Source organism: Hipposideros armiger, unplaced genomic scaffold (assembly GCF_001890085.2).
Source record: "Hipposideros armiger isolate ML-2016 unplaced genomic scaffold, ASM189008v1 scaffold_659, whole genome shotgun sequence".
Lineage (NCBI taxonomy): Eukaryota > Metazoa > Chordata > Mammalia > Chiroptera > Hipposideridae > Hipposideros > Hipposideros armiger.
This window is the reverse complement of record NW_017732009.1, coordinates 318,344-324,699: the sequence shown is the minus strand read 5'-3', so window position 1 is coordinate 324,699 and position 6,356 is coordinate 318,344. Positions and strand designations below refer to the sequence as shown.

At 37.7% G+C, this 6,356-nt stretch overlaps 1 pseudogene; it reads left to right on the top strand.

Moving 5' to 3' along the window:
* The first annotated feature begins 1,037 nt into the window (after nt 1–1,037).
* On the top strand, nt 1,038–1,714 carry LOC109372701 (tropomyosin alpha-4 chain pseudogene; annotated as a pseudogene).
* Nucleotides 1,715–6,356: the final 4,642 nt, after the last annotated feature.

The window sequence follows — 6,356 nt, the reverse complement described above, 5'->3', positions numbered from 1 at the left end:
ATTAATTGTGAAAAGTTCCTACTGAAATATCAGACAACCCTGTTATTCTGAAGTTCTGCTTTTGTGATTCATATTGCAAGTGATATATCCCTTACATAAGGAAAATCCTCATCATATATTTTAATTTATGTTTATAAATGTCTCAACAACCAAACTGTACATGCATTCTACTAAAATATTCTGAGTATGCAAAGGTCACTTCTCCAATTCTGCTGAATTGTTTGAGGTGATGTGTTAGTACAACTTGGGTAGAAATTCCTCACCCTTTTTCTCTAGCCTTTGATGAAGCAGCAGAGGCAATCTCAGGCTTTTCTGGAGGGTATGTAATCAAAGGCACACATGGCCTGAGGGAGTGGAGCTTTTTAAAGGGCAGGAGCTTTCTAAGATGCAGCACTTGAGCTTTAATCAAACAGCCGCAAGTGAATGTGCTGTTTTTTCATTCTCCAGGGCTGAGTGGGTTTTGGTGTTGAAATTACTTTGGCACTGTGAGCAGCTGGGGAATTGGTATGTCAGGCTTTGTCTGTTGACCTAAATAAAGGAAAAAGAGTGATCATAAAGAAATTCTTTGGTGGGTTAGTTTTGTTCTGGGTCACTTCAAGTCCCAGATGTATCCCAACAGCTTGAAGCTGTGAGTGACAAATCCTTTTTTCCACACTCCTACCTCTCTCATACAAAGGGTGGTGAAATAAGGGTTTCCTAATTTGACACCCCTCTGTGTTTTGAAATTGTGTGTATAATAAATAATCTGTGAGGGGTAATGAAAAATCCTCAGTAATGTAAAGGTGTTATAGAAAGGAGAGATTTTATTGTTTTTCTACTCAACCCTCAAAGGCAAAATGAAGGCAGCAGTACCTGGGATAACTGGATACTGTCATTAAAAGAAATTGCTCCTGATTTTTGGTATATGTTTTATCTGTATTTTCCTTACTTTTGAGATAAGCCATGTGGACAAGCTAATTAACAGATGCACTGTTAGATTATAACAGATAACCAACCCACGGAAGTACAGGTAAATGCCGTGGAGTAGCTAAATCAGGATGCAGGCAGGGTGAGTCCAATATTCAGTTTGACTTAGCAATCATGAATTAAGCACATACTAGGACCTCACCTTTGGAGATGGTGACTTTGCTACCTGACCAGACCCCAGCTTTTTGAGGAAGAGTTAGACAGGGCTCAGGAATGACTGGCGACAGCCCTGCAGAAGCTGGAGGAAGCAGAAAAGGCTGCTGATGAGAGCAAGAGAGGAACGAAGTTGATAGAAAACTGGGCCATGAAAGATGAGAAGATGGAGTTCCATGAGTTGCAGCTCAAAGAGGCCAAGCACATTGCAGAGGCCGACTGCAAACACAAAGAGGTAGCTTGTAAGTTGGTCATCCTGGACAAGCTGGAGAGGGCCGAGGAGCATGCTGAGGTGTCTGAACTAAAATGTGGTGACATGGAAGAAAAACTCAAGAATGTCACTAACAACCTGAAGTTGCTATAGGCTGACTCTGAAAAGTATTCTGAACAGAAATATAAATATGAAGAAGAAATTAAACTTTTTTCTGACAAACAAAAAGTAGCTGAGACTCATACTGAATTTGCAGAGAGAATGGTTACAAAACTGAAAAAGACAACTGATGACCTGGAAGAGAATCTTGCCTAGGCCGAAGAAAAGAATGTGGGCTTACATCAGATACTGGATCAGACACAAAATGAACTTAACTGTATATAACCAAAACAGAAGAGTCTTGTTCCAACAGAAGCTCTAGACCTCAATGTCTTCCTCTTCCCTTTTAAGAATATTCTTTTGTTACTGCATCTGCACTTTTCTGGAAATGTCAAGCAAATTATGAATGTGTGACCAAATATTTTGTACCAGAGAAGCTTTGACCACCAGTTAAATTTAATTACTTCCCTTTTTTTCAAATGGTACCAGCTTTTTCAGCTTTATCTTTATCCTTAAATTGCATTTATATCTAAGGTAGGCAAGCTGTTTCCTATTGAACATAGTCTCTTAAGACTTGTTTCCTGGAAGATTAGACAACTCCACACTTTCAAAACATGAACTCTAATATCTAGTCACTGGTTAATTTAAAAGGTTGAAGAATAGAACCTCTGATCCACCGTTGGACACACAGGAAGCCAGGGATCATCACATTAAAATGGGTGGGGATTTTCCATCCAGAGCAAAAAGGAGGGAGCTATTGTGGAAAGTCATAAACCACAGATAGATTAACCTAATCATTCTGGCTCTTTTTCACACTCTGCCATGCAGAACAAACATCTTCTGAGCAGTAATCATGAAAGTGCTTGGGAAATCATCATAATACTCTGATATGAGGCCATCCACTCAGCAGGAGTGAATATGGTAGAATTTAGTCCTGTTCATGGGAGCTATATCAGAAAGATTGCTCACCATCAATAGTTGAAAAAGAACATTTTTCTGTTAATAAATATTGGGCAGAAGGGGCCTCTTTGGCAGCAGAGATAAAGTAACTGGCTTAACTTTATTTCCCCTGTACAGTAAGTCCCCCACTTACCAACATTCGAGTTGCAAACTTTCACAGGTATGAGCGGACCTTGCATTATGAACATTCCTAGATGTGAACAAATCATGAATGTCTGCTGGACATTGTCACAGTTGTGCTGCTGTGTGCCGACTGTACAGTGTGATAGTGTACAGTAGTACAGTGCTCAACCAGAGCCCAGGATGTCTGGAAGCAAGAGGAAAAGCAGTAGTGATGTGGAGAGGACTGCTAAGAAGTGCAAAGCAATAACCATGGAAACAAAAGTGAAAATAATTGAGAGATTAGACTGAGGCAAAAAGACGGTAGACGTTGCTTGGTCTTATAACATGAGTCATTCAGCCATTGGTTTTAAGTTGTATATTTGTGTGAAAAGTGTATAAGACTCACTTTGTCAGATTTTTTAATGAATCCGACTTATGAACGTTCTCCCGGAATGGAACTCGTTCGTAAGACGGGGACTTACTGTACTTTAGGGAATAGTAAATTGAAGATTTACATATCTAGGACTTTAATTACTTCTTTAGGACCAAGTTAATAAAAGATCAGGAAACTCCTGATTAAACTTGATATGGAGTATTATGTAGAGAGTGCTCCACATTTTGGTCTTGTTATATTCTTTCTTGTTTTCTCAGTTAACATCTCAGAGCTGAAACATTCTATATTCTCCAGCAGTATGGGGGCTAGGTTACAAATCTGAATAAAAATCACACTGCTTCTCACTTATGCAACTCCTCTGCCCTCACTCAAATTTATTATGGATCACACAACCCAGGAGATACACTAGCAAATTGTTCAGTTGAATAGAATCCACACTTTTCATTTAAATTCTGGCAAGTGTATCATATGTAATAGTGTCACTTTTTCTACATTTTGGTCAAATAAATTTTTACATTAAACTAAAAAAGTTTAATCCAACTTCTTATTAGTATTGTGTATATAATTATTTATGTAAATGATGCAGTGTAACACAATGTAAGCAGTTTTAGAAGTTACTCCTAGTATTTGGGAATTTTTGGCATTCTTTGCTTTAAAGAGGACCACATTTCAGTTCATAACCATATCAGTCTTGGGTATCATTTGGGTCTTTTATTCCTCTATTATTGCCAACACTAGAATTAACTTTAAGAAGGGGATTCACTTAAGGCATTTAGACTCTCAAGACAAGGTGGAAATGGTTATGTCCTCACATAATTAATTAGAAAAAAATGTCTTTTCCTTTCAAATTAATAAAGGCATGTTATCATACACACACACATTGTTGGTATGAATCCAATTTCTTATTAAATTGAGATGTGTCATTTTCTCTTTCAACCTTGAATATTTAAATACAGTTCCAGCAGGAGCCATGGAAATTCAGTGAGATCTTGGAAAGAATTAGTGATTGTTCTGATTGGCTGCTGTAGACATCCTGTAACAAATTTCAACTTTAATCATTGTGAAATTAAATAAAAAGCCAAAGTCATAATAAAGCTTTCTTACCCAGCTTGCCAAGGAAGCTCACAAGATGACTGCAACCCTAAAAGTAATCTATTGTATTTCATAGTACAATGCAAAGGATGGAGGCAGTGGAAACTGCATCGTGCTATGAGTATAGAGATGAACAGGGAACTACAAACTCTATTTCTGAGTGTCTTTTGGTTTGGTTTCCTTATCTTCAAAATACAGTATTGGGTTAGCAGATATCTGTATGTACTTAAAACTTCCAAGATATATGTAAAATGGAACTTCTTCCAAGTACATGAACTTGCAATCTACTTATTCAAGTGACATTCTCTTATTCTTTCTGTTAATATCTAATAATAACACTACCACTGATAATTCCTTAGGAAATGAGCAGCATTATTTGGAATTGAGTATTTTTTTCCTTTCAGTAAAACCTCCTTTCTCTGTGAACTTTGGGAACCATATTTGGCTATCTCAGAGACTGATTTATCATCAGCATCATTGGGAAATATTGCTTTACTAAAGGAAATGGGTAAAAATGAGAGAAGCAGAGGACATCCAGGAAGAAAGGTTCAGAGAGTGTACTGATTTTGCCCAGAGTTAGAGATGGAAAAATCCTCGATGGTGTTAGAGAACCTCACAGTGTTGTATTCTGCTTATGGTATTGGCCATTGTTAGAATCCAATTTTTTCCATTATATAGGCTCCCAGCATTTTGCATCAGTCAGTGGGAGCAGCTAATGGCTATTTATACAATTGTGTTTCTAGAGACAGTTTTGACCTACTTTTTAGGACAACAGAATGACCATTTATTTTTTGTTATCAGCTGGTGATTCTACAAATATTTTACATTTGCTATTTCCATTGAATTTTCCTGATCACTCTGCTAGGTAGTTAATATTGTCCCTAGTTTATAGATGAGGAGAATGATATTATGGAATTGTGCTGACATTTTTTCACCTGTTTTCAAATTTGTATTCCTTTCAGCCTTTCTCCTTCTAAAAATTTGACTTCATTCCAAATGCAATCCTCTCTCTGATCTTTTGTATTTGGCATCTAAATACCCAGTGTTTGACTCTACTCACCAAAGGTATTTGGGCTTGATTCACCTCTGGCATTTCCAGTTACAGATGCTTTGGGTAAGCTACCATGTCTCTGGTGATAGCCTCTTAGTAACAAACAATTCACATGAGACAGTAGGCTAAAACCCTAGCTGGGTGCTTCCATGGCCTCCATATATGCCCTTTCTATGCCTCTACTAGAGAATTAATAACCTCCTATCCATGCTAACCTAGCACCCTTCAAATGAAATTCAGGCAAGTTTCTTGTAAAGACCTTTTCATGGACTTGTCCAAGATCTCACAACTATATAGGCAACAGAGCCAGAATTCAAATCCAGATTTATCTGACACACAAACTGTTGTTCTCCTCATTCTGTCATACAGTCCAACTGAAAATAAGAAATGCTACAACAACCTACTTATTGAGAATGCCTATCACTGTGACTTGCTTACTTGTCTATGACCATATAGTCTCCTAGATCCTTTTAATATGGTCTAACTGGCACCAGCATGTGTGAAATTTTAGCCTCTTCCTGAGAAGAGGTGAACATTCTCTTGCCAGTTGAAACTTTGTTTTCAGAATGTCTTACATCTGGCACCATCACAAATTCACTGTGCTGGAGAGCAGGGAAATGATAGGTATGTCCTGGGCTCTGTACTGCATGCTTTTTATGTATTAACCCATTTAATCCCTTATATTAGCTCCAACGTAGTTACTATTATATACTTTATTTTACATGTAGAAAAAACTGAGGTATGAGTTCTGCCAATTACATTAGTGAACTTGGATTGTGCACTTACATTGGCAGCACTGCACAAGCAGCTTGGTAAGGTTTCATAACCTTGGTATATCAGTGTCTCACAGCTGTGTTCTTGTCAATGTATGGCGGTGTCTTGCTGAGTGGCATTCATTATTGTTGTTGCATGTTTTTGTGTGTGTCACAAGAATTTATTAGCTTGAATTAGAGCAGTGAACAAATATTAAATTTTTGTTAAACTTGGCAAGAGTGGAAGTGAAATCAGGGACATGTTAGTCCAAGTTTATGGGGATAATGCCATGAAGAAAATGCAGTATACAAATGGGTTAAATGTTTTTCTGAGGGGAAAGAACATGTCACTGATGAAGAGAGGTCAGGGCAGCAGGTAAAGAGAAGAACTGATAAAAACATTGCTAAAATTCATCAAATTGTGCATCAAAGTCATTGGCTGACTGTGAGAACCATAGCAGACCAAGTCAATATTGATAGAGAAACACTTAGGAAAATCTTAACTGAAAGTCTTGGCATGAGAAACATGTGTGCAAAAATGGCCCTGAAGGAGCTCACCAATAAACAAATGCAAAG